Consider the following 20396-nt stretch of genomic DNA (forward strand, 5'->3'; position numbering starts at 1 on the left):
TCAAGATCTTGACAGCTTCCCAGTACTTAATACCGATTTTTCTGATAGGATTATGATGATGTCGAGTATTGTGAATTTTTGATATTGCATAATAAATGTGCCAACATTGGAAAATCTGCATAACTCAGTGAAACGATATTTTCCAAATGACCGGTACGTGATGTTACAAAATCATGCATGTGTACTTTGGAAGGAAGATCCGTTCAAAGTATAAGATTGACCAGTGGATTTTAACATTAACAGAGTTCATTGGTAAGGTTTCAGATTCCATGTTTCAACTGACATTTAAGAAACTACCACTTGTTGAGTTTTGGTATGATATTAAAGAGAATATCCACAATTACTTGAAAATTCCTTTTATATATACCTCCCTTTTCTAACTACATACCTCCATGAATATATATTTTCTTCACATACTTCATATAGTTCAATCAAAGTGATATATAGCAACTAAAGAGCCTGGGTGGCTTAGTCAGGTAAACGTCCGACTTCAGCTCAGGTCATGATCTCGTGGTTCACGAGTTTAAGCTTCGTGCCGGCCTCTGTGCTGACAACTCAGGGCCTGGAGCCTGCTTCGGATTCTGGGTCTCCTCTCTCTCTGCCCCTCCCCCACACTCGCACTCTGTCTTGCTCTCTCTCTCAAAACTAAATAAACATTTAAAAATAGTAATAATCATGATAATAAAATGCTAAAATGATATACAGCAACAAATTAAATGCAGAAGCAGAGAATCCAGCTGTCTTCTGTATTCAGACATGAAAGAGATCTGCAAAAATGTAAAACAATGCTATTCTCACTAAATTTTTTTCTTTTGGAAAATACAGTAATTTTTATAAAAATATATTGTATAGGGGCGCCTGGGTGGCGCAGTCGGTTAAGCGTCCGACTTCAGCCAGGTCACGATCTCGCGGTCCGTGAGTTCGAGCCCCGCGTCGGGCTCTGGGCTGATGGCTCAGAGCCTGGAGGCTGTTTCCGGTTCTGTGTCTCCCTCTCTCTCTGCCCCTCCCCCATTCATGCTCTGTCTCTCTCTGTCCCAAAAATAAATAAACGTTGAAAAAAAAAATTAAAAAAAAATATATTGTATAAACATGTTTTATTAAGTTTAAAATGAATATGTTTAGGGGCACTTGGGTGGCTCAGTCAATTAAGTGTCTGACTTTGGCTCAGGTCACGATCTCGCGGTTCTTCTCTGCCCCTCCCCTGCTCACGCTCTGTTTCTCAAAAATAAATAAATACTTAAAAAATTAATATGTTTAAAATTTCTCAGTTTTAATTTCTAATATCATAGATATAACCCACATAACAAAAGCTCCTTGTGATCTCCCAAAATTGTAAGAATGTAAAGCAGTCCTGAGACCAGGTAGTTTGAAAATCCCTAGGTTAGTGTATACAGCAGGAAGGACAGTATTATTCAAGTAGAGTAATGGAGGGAGGGTGGTAGGAAATTAGGTCAGAGAAGTAATGAGGAATCAGATCTTATGGGGTTCAGTAGGTCTGCATAAGGACTTGGCTTTAACTCTGGGTAAGACAGGAAGGTGTTGGAGGTTTTGAGCACAGGAATGCTGATACCTGAGATATGTTTTAAAAGACTCACTCTGGTAGCTATGTTGAAATTAGACAAGAGAGGCAGGGACAAACCATTTAGGAGGCTATTGCATTAACCCAGGTTAGAGGTAATGGTGACCTAACCCAGGAAGTAGGAGAGGGAATGGTAAGCAATGGCCTGAATTTGGACGTATTTGAAATTATGGCTGATGGAATTTACTGCTCATGGGACGTGGAATATGTATGAGAAGAAGAGAGGAGTCAAGGATGACTGCATCCTTGAACCATTTGAGAGGATAGAATGAGGCAGAAAAGACCAAGAGGAACAAGTTTGAAGGCAAGAGATGGGAGAATCAGGAGCTTAGGTGTAGACATCTATTTAGAATGACTAATAGACTTTCAGATGATTGTGTTGTTTAGGTCTTCTTTATCTTATGTTTTGTCCTCTTGTCTTATTCCGAGAATAGTGTTAAAGTATTATTATCATTACTCTGTTTCTCCCTGCATTTCCTATAGTTTCTACTCTGTGTAAGTAATCACTATTTTGGCAGGGGTATAGAGATATTTATAACTCAGTATGACAAGTTTATTATGGTTATCTATAATAGTACCCTTATTCTGAAGAGATACATGTTGAAGAAATGGCAGACCATAAAAAATGGAGGACAGAGAAATTTGCCAAAGTGATATAACACTTTAGTTTCAGAAACACAACTATGTTTGCTATGTCCTGGGCCACTGTTCTTTTTACCATGCCACAGTTCATTGGAATGTGAATACTGGGGATTTATTTTATTCCTTCCTTACCTGATTTCTTTTCATCTTTTGGTTTGGGATCTTCCAGAATACTGGCTTTACAAAATAGTTTTCCTAAGACCCGTTCCCCCCCCCACCCCCACAGGTCTCTTGGTCTTTTCCTCCAGTATATTTGGTTTTATTTAATTGGTTGGTTATGTAATGAATACCAAAGAGACCCATCACTTGTTTTCATGGAAACAGCTATAAACTTTCATTCCTTGTGTCTTATTCCTCAGGAAAGTGTTAGTGAGTAGTTCTGCCATTTCTAGACCAGTTTTAGGCTGACTTGACACGCTGACTTTACACTTTGTACTATTGCTGAGAGGCTGGGCAAGCTCCACTTTAATGTATACACCCTCTCTTCTTCCCCCCACCACCAATTTGATATGTTTTAATGAATTATTAATATGCGCTCAGCGTGATTCAGGGTGCTAGGACACATGCCATATCACTTTGGCCATAGAGTCCCTTTGGGGTATCAACATAGACAAGAGAGTGATATGGCTGAAAACAAAATACAGGCCAAAATCAGATCTTAGGGACTCTAGGCCGGTTACCAAAGCTGAATGTTGAAGAGTAGATCAGAGAGCAAGCCAAGAGCATAAATCAGGCATCAGCAAGGTCTAGATTCCAAGGGCTAATGACAAATTTCAAAGAACATATAAAACATATGGAGGAAGTCCAGATGGTGTTTCCCAGACATTGCTCTGCTGTTATGGGTCCAGTGGGCCTGCTGTTGCAGGTTTGAAATGGGTGGGGGGTTTCCTAGCACTAAAAAAGTATGCTCTGGTTAAGTTATATAACTAGTTGGAGAGATAAGACTTACAACAATGAAAGTAATTAGAGAATGAACAGCTCCCCTCCTATTCCCCCAAGATGTGAAGTTATGCTAATGTAGTATTTAGCCAAAATACAATTAGATTAATGAGTCCATCATGCAAATTAAAGTTTGGAACAATTAAGAGTTTGATTGATAGTAAACAGAGCTGGGAAGTTAAAAAAAATCAGTAGAGTGGATTTGGAGCCAATATACCAAAGGGAAAGATGCGTGTTTGTGTGTGTATGTGTGCACACGTGTGAGTTCAAAAAGAGTATCGGATAAGGAGTCAAGAGACCTGGATTATCTATCCACTTTTGCCATTACTTCCCTCCTCCTGGCAGTAGTGCCTAGTACTAGCAATGAAAACAAAAACAAAACACCAACTTTATTTTATCAGAAGTCTAGGACTTCAAGAGAAAACTAGTAAGAACGTGTATATGTTTGTTCATTTGCTCTGAGGGTTGAGAACTGAAGAAAATAAACATTGGTTGTGGAGCTCAGATGTCTTGAGCACTTTACTATAGCTTCACATATAATTTTCAGACAGTGCTATGAGTGAGATTATCCCCATTTCACAAAGGAGATAATAAGCTCAGAAATGTTAAATGACTTGTACAAAATTAAACCGCTTGGAGATGGCAGATTCAAGGTAGGAACCAGATCATTCTGATTCCAAAGCCCATAAACTTTCCAATAAGTCTGATTTTCGAATCATGCCAGTCTTACTAGTAGGTTCTATCAGTGTATTATTTGCCAGTATTTTTGCACCATAGAAGAGTACTGCTAAAAAGTAAAAGAATGGGCTAAGTAGGAGCATCTGCTCTGTGATGGGTACTGTATAAGGTAATTTACATGATCCATGATCCTTACAGTGCTATTAGGTAGATATTACAATCCCAATTTTTAAAAAAATGCCCAGAGCTTGTGACTTGTCCAGTGTCCCATACCTACTATGTAGTGGATTTAAATCCAAGTCTTTATGACTCCAAAACACATGCATTAGCTGGCCACCCAGGTTTAACTGGAATGATTCACTATGAAGAAAGCCCTAAAGAGATGTTGAGTATACTCCCACATCCGTGTTCCAAAGAGGTCTTTGGAATCTAAATGAATTACATTTAAGGAGCCAAAAGAACATTTCAAAGAGAAGGGTTCAGTATCACCATCGATTGCCCAGTGACAGGCTGGTACAGAGCAGTGTAGGGAGGCCACAGCACAGTTTATGGTGCTTGCTTGTTACCGCAGTAGATGAAGAGTCCCTGCCCTTATCAAAGACCAGCCCTCCACTTGTTCTCTTTGTTACATCCTGTCTTGCCTCTCCTTCATCTACTTCACGGGTTTTCTCCTTCAACCCCGCTTTTCTGAAACATCCTTATCAGCATACAGACGTGTTCTGCTGACCCCCATCTTTCAAAACTCTCCCTTGACTGTGTCTGCCCTGCATCTCTGAAGTTTCACAGCAGATTAATTTCCTATGGCTGCTGTAGCAAATGACCACAAACTTGGTGGCTTAAAACAACACAAATTTATTACATCACAGTTCTGTAGGTCAGAAGTCTGGTGAGATCATTGGTTCTCTGCTCCAGTCACACACGGCCAGAGTCTAGCCAGCCTGAATTCCTTTTAACCGAAGGCTCTGAGGAAGAATCTGCTTTCAGGATCATTTGGGTTGTTGGAAGGATTCAGTTCCATGCAGTTGTAGGCTTGGAACTCCATTTCCTTGCTAGCTGATGTCTGGCAGGGAGGGCAGAATCTTAGCTTCTAGAAACTTCTTATGTCCCCTGGCTGGTGGCCCCTTTCATCTTCAAAGTGAAAACAGAAGGTTGAGTCCTTCACACACTTTGTTTGCATCACTCTCATCTCCCCCTTCTGCCTCATCTCCCCTACTTCCAGCCAAAGAACGTCCTTAGCTTGTAAGGATTCATGTGATTAGACTGGGCCCACTTGAATAATTTATGATAATCTCCCTATTTTAAGAGTTCAACCTTGGGGCACCTAGGGGGCTCAGTCAGTTAAGCATCCGACTTCGGCTCAGGTCATGATCTTGCGGTCCCATGAGTTTGAGCCCCACATCAGGCCCTGTGCTGACAGTTCAGAACCTGGAGCCTGCTTTGGAATCTGTGTCTCCCTCTGTCCCTCTCTCTCACTGCCCTCCCTTGCTTGGGCTGTTTCTCTCTCTCCCTCAAAAATAAATAAACATTAAAAAAAAAAAGAGTTCAACATTAATTACACCTGCAAAATTTCTTTTGCCATGTAAAATATTTATAGGTTCCAAGATTAAGGTATAAACCTATCTGAAGACCATTCTGCCTACTACACACAATAAAACGTCTAAAAAAACAAAACTCCTGGGGTGCCTGGGTGGTTCAGTTGGTTGAGTGTCCGACTTGGGCTCAGGTCATGATCTTGCAGTCCATGAGTTCCAGCCCCGCGTTGGGCTCTGTGCTGACAGCTCAGAGCCTGGAGCCTGCTTCAGATTCTGTGTCCCCCCCTCTCTCTCTGCCCCTCCCCTGCTCATGCTCTATCTCTCTCTGTCTCAAAAATAAATAAACATTAAAAAAATAAAATTAAATAAATAAATAAACAAACAAACAAACTCCTCTATAAGCACTCTTTCTACCTTCCATTCACTCTTCAGCCCTCTCCAACTGCTCTTCAGCCCCCACTGTCCTAGTGAGCTATTCTTACCAAGTACACATCGACCTCCGAGATGACAAAGCCTTCTCTGACTTCATTTTGCTGTGTCTCTAACTTCCAGCACAATTGATCACTCCCTCCTTCTTGAACCACTACCTTCTCTTGGCTCCTGGGATGTTACACTCTCTAGATTTTCAGTTCTTATCCCACTCTCTATGACTTCTCAGTCTCTTTTGGCTGGCCTTCACTTTTTAGCCTCTATTTTTTGGAGTGCTCCAAGGCTCAGTCCTAGGCCCTCTCCTGTACTGTGCTATATAGTCTTCTCTCCTCCCAAGTGATTTCAATCAGTCCCCTGTCTTTGTATATGGTCTATATGCTAATTACTACCAAAATTATATCTCTACCCTTGACCTTTCTGTAGAACTCCAGACTCATTTATTTGACTATCTACTTGTTATCTCTAATATCTAAAAGTCATTTAGCACATGATATGGCCAGAACAGATCCTCAAGTCCCAACCTGTCGCCTCCCAAACCTTCTACTTCTTTAGTCTTACCTGTTCAGAAAATGATCGAAACCCTAAAATTCATCTTCAGTTATTCTTTACCTCCCCCTGCTTACAAAACCCATCTTGTGTTTATCCACTTATTTGTACCCCCACAGCTGTCACATTAACCTCTGCCACTGTTACCTGCATGGACTTCTACAGACCATCATCCTAACTGATGTCTCTGTTTCCATTTTCTGCAGACCGTCCAGGGAGCTCTTTTTCAAAAGGAAATTAGATCATGTTCTTACCATGACCCAGAAGGCCCTGCATGATCTGACCCCACCTATTTTTCTGACTCCCTCTTGTGCCATTTTATTTCTTCGATTCACCCTGCTGCAGTCTCTCTGGCCTTCTTTTTGTTTCTTAAACAAGTCAAGCTCATTATTTTCTTAGGCCTTTACACCTGCTGTCTCTTCTGCTGGGACACTCTGCCCTAGATCCTCACATGGCTGATTCCTTCCTGTCACACCAGTCTCAGGTCAAATGTCACCTGCTCAAAGAGCCTTTCTTGACTATCTTTCTGTCTTCTCTGTCACATTGCTCTGTTTTTTCTTCATAGCACTTATCACTATCAGACATTAATTTATATACTTTATACCCCTGGTTCATACTGTGGAGCCTCCCTACCATGCAATATATTCCTCATACAGAATGTTTTCTGGATGAATGAATGAACAAATGAGTGAATGGTATGAGGGAAAGAGCAAGGGTTTTGGAGTCAGACATTCTGGATTTGAATTCCAGCCTTGCCTCCTTACTTACGTGGCCTTGGCCAAGTTACTCAGGTTTCAGTAGCTTCATCTGTTAAATAGAAATAATATTTGCCTTGTAGGCAAGACTTCAAAACCCATTGTTTTAACTGCCAGTATATACTGCGTCTTATGCACTGAACCAAATGTTATTGATGATGATGATTGTCCATAGCTGTACTGTGTGTTTTACAGTAAGCGCCCAATAAATATCAGTTCCTTTTAAGCAAATTTAACTCCGTCTTTAGGGGCATCCAGTTGTAAACTTCTTTTCTCCATTCTTAGTCTTAACAGTTTGTCTGCCTTTTAGCAACATTATTAGTCATTATTATAGCAAGGGAGTAAGGATTAGATACACACCTATGTGCACATATCAGAAGAAATTTTTCAAGGAGGGGAGACCAGTTCTATACAACTTTATGTGCTACTGCCCTGCCTTAGATGTACTTTTGTCTTTACGATGAACCTCACCATTACTTTTTCCAGATGGAGGGCCATAGTACCCACTGCATCTCTTGGCAGAGTCTTTGTGCGTTAGAGCTCCTCAAATGTCCTATGGACTCTTCTCAAGCTGGCTTCAGTCTCTGTCTCTAACCTTCTCTGCTTCTCCTTTGTATGGACTTAAGCCATACAGAACTACCGCTGGGTCCTCATATAACCATCCCTTTTTTACAGCTCTATGCCTTTCTACATCCTGTCTCCTATGTTTGAAGTACCCTTACTCACCCTCCACCCTTGCCCTTTTCCTAATGCAAGATCTACTCATTCTTCAAAGATTTGTTAAATTGTCTCCTTGAAATCTTGCCTGACAAGTCTCACTTGCCTGTCTCCCTAGCCCCCTGTCCCTTCCCTTGCAGAGTTAGGCACTCCCCACTCCAGGTTCTTATATCCCCTGTGTATGTGTACATTTTGGTACCACACTCATGAATCTCTTTTAAAACTTTATTTTGACGTAATTTCAGCTTTACAGAAAAATTACAATAGTAATACAAAGAATTTTCCAGGGGCGCCTGTTGAGCATCTGACTCTTTTTTTTTTTTTCCAATTGATAAGCAGCTTTAATTCCTTGAGTTTTTTTAATATGAAATTTATTGTCAAATTGGTTTCCATACAACACCCTGTGCTTATCCCAACAGGTGCCCTCCTCAATGCCCATCACCCACGTTCCCCTCCCTCCCACCCCCCATCAACCCTCAGTTTATTCTCAGTTTTTAAGAGTCTCTTATAGTTTGCCTCCCTCCCTCTCTAACTTTTTTTTCCCCTCCCCCTCCCCCATGGTCTTCTGTTAAGTTTCTCAGGATCCACATAAGAGTGAAAACATATGGTATCTGTCGTTCTTCGTATGACTTATTTCACTTAGCATAACACTCTCCAGTTCCATCCATGTTGCTACAAAAGGCCATATTTCATTCTTTCTCATTGCCAAGTAGTATTCCATTGTGTATGTAAACCACAATTTCTTTATCCATTCATCAGTTGATGGACATTTAGGCTCTTTCCATAATTTGGCTATTGTTGAAAGTGCTGCTATAAACATTGGGGTACAAGTGCCCCTATGCATCAGCACTCCTGTATCCCTTGGGTAAATTCCTAGCAGTGCTATTGCTGGGTCATAGGGTATATCTATTTTTAATTTTTTGAGGAACCTCCACACTGTTTTCCAGAGTGGCTGCACCAGTTTGCATTCCCACCAACAGTGCAAGAGGGTTCCCGTTTCTCCACATCCTCTCCAGCATCTATAGTCTCCTGATTTGTTCATTTTAGCCACTCTCACTGGCGTGAGGTGATATCTCAGTGTGGTTTTGATTTGTATTTCCCTGATGAGGAGTGACGTTGAGCATCTTTTCATGTGCCTGTTGGCCATCTGGATGTCTTCTTTAGAGAAGTGTCTATTCATGTTTTCTGCCCCTCTCTTCACTGGATTATTTGTTTTCTGGGTGTGGAGTTTGGCAAGTTCTTTACAGATTGAGCATCTGACTCTTGATTTTGGCTCAGGTCATGATCTTGCAGTTCAGGAGATGGAGCCCCACAATGGGCTCCACACTGTCAGTGCATCAAGCACCATCAGTGCTTGGGATTCTCTCCATCTCTCTCTGCCCCTGTTCCCCCTCTCTCAAGATAAATAAATAAACTTAAAAAAAATTTTTAAAGAAAGAATTCTCCAAATACTAACATTTATCACATTTGCACTATTAGGCTCTCTAAATAAGTAATACATATTTCTGAACCATTTGACCATGACTTGTGTAATAATGTCCCTTTACTATTAAAGACTTCAGTGTATATTTTCCAAAAGCAAGGGCATGCTCTTCTATAAGCATAGTACTATTATTAAAATCAGAAAATTAGGGGTGCATGGCTGACTCAGTGAAGCATGTGACTCTTGATCTTGGGGTTGTGAGTTCAAGCCTCATGGGGTGTGGAGATTACTTAAAAATAAAATCTTAGAAAAAAATCAGAAAACTAACACTGGTATGGTGTTTACAGCTAATCTGTAGGCCTTTTAACATTATTAAAACCAGAAAATTAATATCAATACAATACCATTAGCTAATTTATAAACTTTATTCCTATTTTGCCAATCATCCCAATAATGCCCTTTTGGGAAAAGAAAATTTGGGTTCATGAGTTGCACTTAATTGTCATGTCTTTTTAGTCTCCATTAATCTGGAACAGTCTTTCCATCATTCTTCCTTGTCTCTCATGACCTCAATATTTCTTTATAGGGGCGCCTGGGTGGCGCAGTCGGTTAAGCGTCCGACTTCAGCCAGGTCACGATCTCGCGGTCCGTGGGTTCGAGCCCCGCGTCAGGCTCTGGGCTGATGGCTCAGAGCCTGGAGCCTGTTTCTGATTCTGTGTCTCCCTCTCTCTCTGCCCCTCCCCCGTTCATGCTCTGTCTCTCTCTGTCCCAAAAATAAAATAAACGTTGAAAAAAAAATTTTTTTTTAAAAATATTTCTTTATAAATGTTTGTTCAGTTATCTTATAGACAGAGGCTCAATTTGGGTTTGTCTGATATTATCTCACGGTTAGGCTATATATTTTTGGTTATACATTTCAAGTTATACATTTTTTAATGTTTAATTTATTTTTGAGAAAGAGAGAGACAGAGAGAGTGAGGGAGAGAGAGTGTGTGAGCCGGGGAGGGGCAGAGAGACAGGGAGACGCAGAATCCAAAGCAGAGCTGTCAGCACAGAGCTTGAGGTGACATTCTTCTCAAAGTACCACATTTGGAGATACAGGGTATGTGTTTGTCCCATTACCGCAGTAACTTTGGTTACTTGGTTAAGGCGGTGTCTACCAAGTTTTTCAGTTCATTCCTTTGTAATTAATTAATAATCTTGTGGAGAAATTCCTCCAGTGGAGAAATACTTTGAGACTATAAATTTCCTGTTTCTCACCAAATTTTCACCCAATCGTTTTAGCATCTGTTGATGAGTCTTGCCTGAATCAGTTATTACCCAAATGGCTATTTTCTAATTCCCTCACTTCTTCCACATTTATTTGTTGGGGTTCTACTATAAGCAACAGCTTTCCCTTCTCGTCTGTGTTTTATTTATGCATTAGTTACATCAGGATGGACCCACACTCAGTGGATTCAATAATAATTTATTATCATTATTTGTTTTGATGCTCAAAATGTTCCAGATTTGGCCAGTGGAAACCCCTTGAAGTTGGCTCCTGTGTCCTCTTGGCATGACCCCATCATTTTCTGAGCATCCCTATTACTTACTGATCAGTGTGTTCCAGGTTTGTCTTGTGCCTTCTCTACACCAGTCCATACCCACTGAATCGTGATTAATTGTGTAAAGATTGCTAACCTTCTCAACATTGTGCTTTTCTAGGACAACAATCCTGTTGGGGTTTTTTTCACTTGAGATAATTTACTAAATTTTCAACTGATGTGGTCAACTAATTAACATATGAATTGCCCCATCCCGGGCTCCTGAAGGAAGAGAGATTGCTTTCTTCCTCCTAGGCTATATGGCAGAATGTGTGCCAGTGAAGACTCCAAAGACTAGAATCTTGCCTGGCTCTGCCCCTTCACTTCTCCAAGGCTTGCTCTCCTTAGTTGTCAAAGGAGAAGAATATGCAGCTTTCACAAGATTGTTAGGAAGGCCACATGAATGTCCAAGAATTTTGTCATTTAAGGGTATGATGCTGTCAAACTCAGTAGCATCAAAATGTGTTGGAGAATATTCTGATCTTTCATTTCTCTCTGAAGTAGGGCAGTCATTAAATTATTTAATTATTTACATTTGGAAAAATAAGAAAAGATTGTGCTTAAATGACACACTCAAGGTCATACCATAAGGGACAGAACTAGAATTAGATCCCCAGTCCCCTGATAGCACTCTAATTTTTTTTTCCAACTAGGATAATTAAGTTAGAATGTGGCAGAATAGGGCTTCCTGATGGGAAGAACTTCCAAATCCTGGAATCCCTAAGGACAGCTTAAGAAATCCATTATCAAGAAGCTTTTAAATTAGTATGAAGTTTAATCTCAGTGCTAGCTTCTCACACATGACCTGCATGCCCTGATTTTTCTGAACTGTTAAATATAATTGGTTAGTTTCTTCCGCCCAGATCTTTCAGGCTGGAGAGGGCAACCTCTTTAGCAGTTGGCATCATGGACTTTTATATCTAGCCTTAAGGGAAAAGAGAAGAAGGAGGAAAAACAACTATTTTCTGACTGTTAGAAGGCCAGGTAAAGCTCTGTTCAGTTCATCTTTTATATCTGTTTTCTTTTTTTTATTCTACAAACATGTGCTAGGCCACAGCTAGGAACTTGGCACCTTGTCATGTGATGGCAGGAACTCCGAAGTAAATAAATGACTTACCTCCCTGCCCAGCTCAGGTTCCATAGTCTGTTACTAGAGATATAGGGGGCAATCTTAGGGTTTACAGTAATCAGTTTAAACATTTGGCATGTTAAGTTACTGAGGTTTGGGTGTGGAACAGGTAGAGAATTAGACTGGGGTTTTTTCTAGGTAAGTGTGTTGGAAAAAGAAAGGCAAGGAAGTGATTATAATTAGAGATCAGTGGTTCTCAAATCCTTTGGTATCAGGAAACTTTTGTATCCCTTAAGACCCCAAGGTCTTTCTGGGGGTTATCCATATCACTGTGTTAGAAATTAAAACCTAGAACTTTTTAAAACATAAGAATATACTTGTATATTATGCAAATACATACTCCATTAGCTGTCAGAATGAAGATATCACACATATAGCCTCTGGAAAACTCCATGTGACAGAGTGAGAGTGAAAAGAGGAGATAATGGTTTAGTATCATGAAAATAATTTTCATCTTACAGACCCCCAAAAGGATTTCAAGGAAGGAGTTCTCAGACCATACTCTGAAAACTACGTTTTTTAAAAGTACATTTTACTGATAATGGGCATTGGATCATGTCAGGTTTTCAGTTACTACAGATAACACTGCTATAACCATTCATTTACATGTATGTTAAGTGTACACGCTCAAGAATGTCTCTGGAGTTTATACCTGAGATCGGAATTGCTGAATCATAGAGTATGTATATCTTCAGACCTTTTAGATAATGCCTGAAATCCCTCCCAGGGAGTCTTATGAAAAATGCTGCTGTGAACATTCTAGTACATGTCTTTTGGTGGTTGTGCCACTCGTTCCTCTTGGGTATATCCCAAGGTGTGGGATTGCTGGGGGAGAGCATAAAGCTAAGTGGTTTTCCAGAGTGATTTCCATTGCCATCAGCGATGCACGAGTGTGCTAGTTGCTTGGTACTCCTCACCGATTCAGGTACTGTCAGACCTTCCATTTTAGCAGTTTTGGGGGAGATGTAGTGTCTCACAGCTTTAATTTGCACTTTACTTGGTAACCAATAATGTTCAGCAACTTTTCATGTCCTTATCGGCTATTTGTATATTCAGTTTTGTGACATGGCTCTTCCAGTGTCATCTTTTTACAAGTGGAATGTCATTCTTTTTATTCCATACTTTTAGGAGATTTTGAATATTTTCTGGATATTACTTTTCTGACCTACGTGTTTTGTGTATCCTTTCCCACTCCCTAGGTTTCACTTTTGCTTTCTTCATGTTGTCTTTTGAGGAACAGGAATTTTTTATTTTAATGAAGTCATATGGGTCAGTTTTTTTGTAATTAATGCTTTGCGTGCCATGTGTAATCTTGCTTCCACCAAAGTTTTGAAGATAGTGCCCTCTGTATTCTTGGAAAAGTTTGATGTTTTAGATTTCATGTTAATTTTTGTATCTAATATGAAGTGTAGGGTTCGAGTCTCATTCTTTTCCATGTGGATATCTATTTGACTCAGCACAATTTTATTGAAGAAGTCGTGTTGCCCTCTACCACCACCACCACCATACAGTTTCAGGGGCACCTTTGTCATAAATAAGATGACTGTGGATATGTAGGTCTAATTCTGGACTCTGTTTTGTTCCATTGATCCATTTGACTATCTGTCTTTAACACCAGTATCACATGTCTTCATTACTCTATTATAATGAGTCTTGATATCTAATGATGTAAGTATTCCCTCCAGCTTTGCTGTTACTTATCAAGATTGACTTGGGTATTCTAGATCCTTTGCATTTCCTAATAAAATTTAGAATTAACTTGGTAATTTGGACACACACACATTACAGAAAAACTGCTGGGATTTTGATTGGAATTGCATTGACTCTTTAAATCAATTTGATGAGCATTGAGAGGGCAATTTGAGTCTTCTAAACCCTGAAAGTGACAGATCTCTTCATGACCATGTGCTATCTAGATCTTCTTTAATTTCTCTTAGAATGTGTTACAGTTATGGGGCGCCTGGGTGGCGCAGTCGGTTAAGCGTCCGACTTCAGCCAGGTCACGATCTCGCGGTCCGTGAGTTCGAGCCCCGCGTCAGGCTCTGGGCTGATGACTCAGAGCCTGGAGCCTGTTTCCGATTCTGAGTCTCCCTCTCTCTCTGCCCCTCCCCCGTTCATGCTCTGTCTCTCTCTGTCCCAAAAATAAATAAACGTTGAAAAAAAAATTAAAAAAAAAAAAAAAGAATGTGTTACAGTTTTTAGTGTGATTGTATTCCATATCTTTCACTGAGTATTTGATTTAGGGTTTTTAAATTTCATTTTCTAATTATTAGTATATATAGAAATAGATTTTTGTATATTGGATTATATCTAGTGACCTTTCCAATTTCTTTATTTTGATAGAGGGAAAGAGAGAGAGAGAGAGCGCACAAGTGGGGAAGGGGCAGAGAAAAAGTGATAGAGAAACCTAAGCAGGCTCTGCACTATCAGCACAGAGCCCATTGTGGGGTTCGATCTCACAAACCGTGAGATCATGACCTGATCCAAAGTCAAGAGCCAGATGTGTAACCAACTAAGATGCCCAGGTGCCCTCATTTTTTAATTTTAAGTAGATTTTGTAGGTGGGAGGGGAATGGTTTATGTAAAAAATCATGTCATGTGCAAATAATGCTCTTTTTTACAACCTATATTTGTAGCTTTTATTTCTTTTTCTTGTTACATTGGCCTGCAATACAATGTTGAATAGAAGTGATGATGGTGAATATTTTTATCTTGTTCCATGATTCAGTAATAAAGTATTCAATATTTCACCGTTAAGTGTGCTGTTGCCTCTGCTGTTTATAGATGCCCTTGCCTTAAGGAAATTCCAAATTTGCTGATAATTTTTATCATGAATGAGTATTAAAGTTTGTCAAATGCTTTTTTTCTGCATCTATTGAGATGATATATGGGTTCTCTTCTTTATTTTGTATATGTGGTAAGTTCAGCTGATTTTTTTTCTGTTGTTAAACAATCTGTATATCTGGGATACAAACTACTTAGTCACAATATATTATCCTTTTTATATATTGCTGCGTTCAGTTTGCTAATGTTTGTTAAAGATTGTGCATCTATGCTCATGAGGGATATTTGTCTATAGTTTTGTTTTCTTGTAATATCTTTGTCATGCTTTGGTATGAGGATTACATTGGCCTCATAAAATGAGTTGGGGAGTGTCCCTCTTCCATTTATCTGAAGAGACTTTGTACACTCTGTTGTTATTTTTATTTCTTCTTTAAATGTTTGCTAGAATTCGCCAGTGAAGGCATCTGGGCCTGGAATTTTCTTTGCAGAAAGGTTTTTCATTTCAATTTCAATCTCTTTATTATGTACACAGCCCTTCATGTTCTATTTGGTCTTGTGTCCATTTTAATAAGTCATCTTTTCAAGGAAGTTTCCCATTACATCTGAATTTCCAAATGTAGTTGCATTAAGTTATTCATTATGTCCTGTTATTATCTTTTTAATGTCTGGGTTATCTATAATGAAATCCACTCTCTTATTCTTGATATTTGTAGATTGTGTTTCCTTTTTACATTCCTTAATCAGGCTTGTCACGGGGTTATCTTTTCAAAGAACCAACCTTTGATGATTTTCTCTGTAATATGTCTGCTTTCTTTTTTCCATTGACTTATCCACTCACATTATTTCCTTATTTCTACTTTTTTTGAGTTCAGTTTGCTGTTCTTTTCCTAGCTTTTTGAAGTAGAAGCTTAGATCACTGATCTTTAACCTTTCTTCTCTTCTAATATAAACATTGAAAGCTATACATTTCCCTCTGAACACCGCTTTAGCTAAATCTCACGCATTTGGATCTGTCATATTTTCATGAATTTTAAGTTCCAAGAATTTTCTTATTTCTATTTTTATGGTGTTTGAGTTATTTCTTAGCATTTGGGATTTTTCCAGTTAATTTCCTGTTATTGATTCCTATTTAAATTCCACTGTGGTTGGACGAAGGGGAGTGGGAGATACAGGCTTCCAGTTATGGAATGGATAAGGTGTGAAAATAAAAGCTACATCATAGGGAATATACTTAAGGATATTATAATAGCATTGTGTGGTGACAGATGTCAGCTACACTTGTTGTGAGTATAGCATAACATATAATGGGATGTTGAATCACTGTGTTGTACATCTGAAACTAATGTAACATTGTATGTCAACTATACTCAAATAAAATTTTTAAAAAGGAAAAAAAACTGAAGGTATCAAAGCAGAAAAATATAAGAATCTTCCTTTTCACTTCTAAGACATAGTTTATTAAGCAGTGATTAGAATAAACAAATGAATGCAGATGTATAAGTTGAATCAGCTGGTACAGAAGAATCTGCAATTCCTTAAGTTCCTGCCTGCAGGTCTGTGTTTTTAGAGCTGTAAATATTTCTGTGTTACTGGTAGTGGAACTGAACACACTAACTTGTTTATCTTCCTGCTGCATTAGAATTTATTAATATAGAGGGATTTGTAAAAGTTTTCCTAAAACACCAAAGCAACAGTGTTTTCTAAAAATAAATGTTATTGGGACGCCTGGGTGGCTCAGTCGGTTAAGTGCCTGACTTCGGCTCAGGTCATGATCTCACGGTTCATGAGTTCGAGCCCCACGTTGGGCTCTGTGCTGACAGCTCAGAGCCTGGAGCCTGCTTCGGATTCTGTGTCTCCCTCTCTCTCTCTGCCCCTCCCCAGCTTGCGCTCTCTGTCTCTCTCTTTCTCAGAAATAAAACATTAAAAAAATTTTTTTTAATAAAAATAAATGTTATTGAAGACTGTGGCTGAGACTAAAACTGTAATTAATTATTTAATGCTGCTGTGGTTAGAGAACTTGTTCTGTGTGATTTTAATTCTTTGAACTTTATTCAGGATTGCTTGTTCACCCAGCATATTCCATAAGTATTTGAAAAGAAAGTGAATTCTATACACATTGGGTGTAGTGTTCTATATATATCAATTAAGTTGGTTGGTTAAATGGTTATTTTATGTTGTTAGTTAATTGAGTTATTCACATCTTCCCTACCCTTACCATTTTGTTTTGTTTTTTTCAGCTTCTTAACCTATCAGTTACTGAGAGAGAGATGTTGAAATCTCCAATTCATAATTTGTATTTGTCTATTTGTTCTTTTCATTTTCTAAACTTTCGCTTTATATATTTTGTGTTATTAGGTATATATAAATTTAAGGTTATTATAGCTTCCTTTTGAATTGACTATTTTATCTTGATGAAATGTTCCTTTTTAGTCTAGTCATACTTCTTGCCTTAGAGACTGACTTGTCTGACATTAATATAGCCACAAGAGCTTTCTTTTGTTTAATGTTTACAGGGTATATGTTTTTACATCTGTTTATATCTTTTTATCTATGTTATATTTCACGTGTCCTTATATTTCAAGGCCCTCATGTAAACAGATCTAATTGGGGTACTGGGACAGGGGAAGTTTGGTGCAGTATGTTAATTTTTTCCTATTAACTGTTTTACTTTATCCACTTGTATTTAATATAATCATTCATTTGGATTTAAGTCACTATTTTGCATTTTGCTTTCTGTTTTCTCTTTGAGTTCTTCCTCATTTCTTTATTCTTCCTTTCTTGACTTCTTTTGGATTAAGCAGATATATTTTATTCTTCAATTTCTCTCTCCATAGCTTTTAGTATACATTCTTGTATATTTATTTAACCACAGCAGAATTTATTTATTTTAGTTAGCTATACTATGCAAATATGTATCATGGACTTATCAAAGTCTTCCTTAAATGTTTTGTAACCAGTCCCCAAATAATGCAAAATTCTTAACAAAGTTTAACTTCTTTTGTCCCCTACTTCCATTCTGTGTGCTGTTGGTTTCATATAATTTACGAATACATATATTGTAAACTCTACAAACAATTTTATAACTTCTTGTTCTAAATAGTCAGTTCTTGTTCTAAATTCTTTTATATCTAGCCACATAGTTACCCTTTCTTAGGCTCTTCATTTCTTTCTGCAGTTTCATCATTCTATCTGGGATTACTTTTCTGCAGCCTGAAGAACTTCCGTTTTATTTCCCATAGTTTAGATCTGCTAGTAACAAGTTCTCTCAGCTTTGATTTATCTGAAAATAATTATTTCACCTTCACTTTTGAAGGAAATTTTCACTGGGTATAGAACTGTAGGTTGGCAGTTTGTATATCTTAGCCCCTTAATATATCATTCTGTTGCTTCTGGCTTCTATAGTTTCTGTTAAAAAGTCAGCCATCAATCTTACTGATGCTCCGATAAGATGCCTCTTTTCTCTCTGACTGCTTGAAAAAATTTATCTCTGTCTTTCATTTTATTTGTATTTTATATTTTATTTTCAGCAGTTTAACAGTTATGTGTCTTGGTATAGTTTGAGATATTTTTTTAGATTTTTGCTGCTTGTCAGTTGCTGAGCTCTTTCTTCTTTCATTGGTTTCTAAATATTACTTTTGCCTCATTTTCTCTGTCTTCTTGCTCTGGGATTATAGTTACTCATATTTTGGATCCATTGACTATACCCACATGTCTCTAATGCTCTAATCTGTTTTTTCCATACTTTTGCTTCATTTTGGATGTTTTCTATTGATTTTTCTTCAAGTTCATTCATCCTTTTTTCTGCTGGATCGTGTCTTCCCTTAAATCCATCCAACAAGTTCTTAATGTCTCATGTTTTTAATTCCAGTATGTTCATTTAATTTTTCATATAGATTCCAGTTTTCTGTGGGTGTTACCTTTTCTTACATTTTGTTCATCTTTTCCTCTACTTTCTTTACATATTAATTATGATTACTTTAAAGTCTCTGTTCCTCTATCTGGATCATATATAAATCTCCTATTGTCTGTATTTTTTCTTGATTACCACTTTTTTCTGCCTCTTATTATATCTAATATTTTTTGTGTGATATACTGGATATTTTATATAAAAGAACTGTTAAGGCTCCCACTAGTATCTTCCATCAGATATAATTCTTCCTTACTTCTGTTAATCTAATTAGGATAAGGACCTGATTCTCTCAATCTAATCATGGATTGAGCTACTCCAGGTCTGGATTGTACCTGTAGCTTATCCCTGTTTCTTGGACATGGTCCCTGCTGGGCTCTTGATTGAGAACCTAACAGGTCTCTATCTCCTTAGCCCTAAAAAATTGCAAGAGATTGTCCTACCTTTGAGAGGTTAGGGGTTTGGCTCTTTAACCTCTTACTCCTTACAGTTTCAAAATATGGCATTTATCTTGAGGAGGTATGTTTGAGGTACACCTCTTCCTTCTAGTGGGACCTCATTTATCCCCTAAAACCACAAAATTATGAGAGATTTCATTCTGCCTTGTTATAAGCTCTCGGCCTAGCTTCACATCTCCATTGCGCAGAGTCAGAACTCAGCAAATGTCCCTTGGGGAAAATTGGACACACATATGGAGCTCAAATACCAATCAGTCATAGCAGCCTATTGGATTTCTCTTTCCTCCAGTAGAGGTCCTCTGCATAGGCCAAGCCTGAGCCTCAGTTCATGCCCCAAACTGACAAATGCCCTCAGGAAACAAAACAGCGTCAGCTACCTCGGAAGCCCTTCCCCCACTCAGGTCTGGAGTTCCAGTTCATCTCGTCCCTGTGATTTCTACAACACTGCAATGTCTCTTCAAGAATGTATCTGACTTTTCATCATAATTTATTATATCCTACCTAGAAGCATAAACAGCATTATCCTCTACCTGCCCACTGGAATTAGCTTATGAACTAGCCTCCCTAGTTCTACTCCTGCTCCCTCCCACCTCTCAGAGAAGCCAGAAGGTTCCTTTCAAGTACATCCTGCCACTCCCCTGCTCATAATCCTCCAGCAGCTTCCCTTCATACTTAGAAAGTTCAAATTCATTTTCATCCTCTGCAAAGGCCTGCACGATCTTATTGCTACTCCCTTTCTAACCTGAACCTCCGACACTCTTCACTCACTCAATTCTAGCTATACTGACCTCCTTACTGTTTCTCAGACACACTAACATGTCCCCATCTCTGGATCTTTGCACTTGTTATGTGCCCCCTACCTGGAAGGCCCTTTCCTCACATCTTCATAATGCTTTGCCTTTATTTCATTGGGGAGCTCTCTGTGTAAATATCACCTCCTCAGAGTGGGCTTTCCTCACCCGCCTTTAGTTTTAATCACAGCACTTACCTGCCCTTATGTTATGTATTTATTTGTCTGTTTTCTGTCTCCCCAACGAGGAGGTAAGCTCCATGAGAGTGAAAACTGTGTTTTGCTGACCTATAGTAAGTGCTCAGTAACTATTTGTGGAGTGAATTAGATGTCCCTTAAGGAGAAGATGGATAGTTAGATATAAAATGGAAAGTGTACTGACATAGATATGTATAGAATGCTTGGGGTGTGGGGGGGAAGTGGCACTGACTTAACTTGGGGAATAGTCACACAAGGCCTCAATGAGGAGGTGGCCCTGGAGCAGAGTGTTAAAAACTGAGTATTG

At 38.7% G+C, this 20396-nt stretch overlaps 1 protein-coding gene across 12 annotated transcripts in view; it reads left to right on the forward strand.

Annotated features, from left to right (window-relative positions):
- SCMH1 (Scm polycomb group protein homolog 1) overlaps nucleotides 1-20396 on the forward strand; it is a 186641-nt gene that overhangs the window by 122115 nt on the left and 44130 nt on the right. The gene's annotated exons all lie outside the window — the stretch shown is intronic.

The sequence above is a fragment of the Lynx rufus genome, unplaced genomic scaffold (assembly GCF_022079265.1).
Source record: "Lynx rufus isolate CCGP_SWC_20201006 ecotype Redwood Valley unplaced genomic scaffold, mLynRuf1.p SCAF_2, whole genome shotgun sequence".
In the NCBI taxonomy this organism is placed as follows: Eukaryota; Metazoa; Chordata; class Mammalia; order Carnivora; family Felidae; genus Lynx; species Lynx rufus.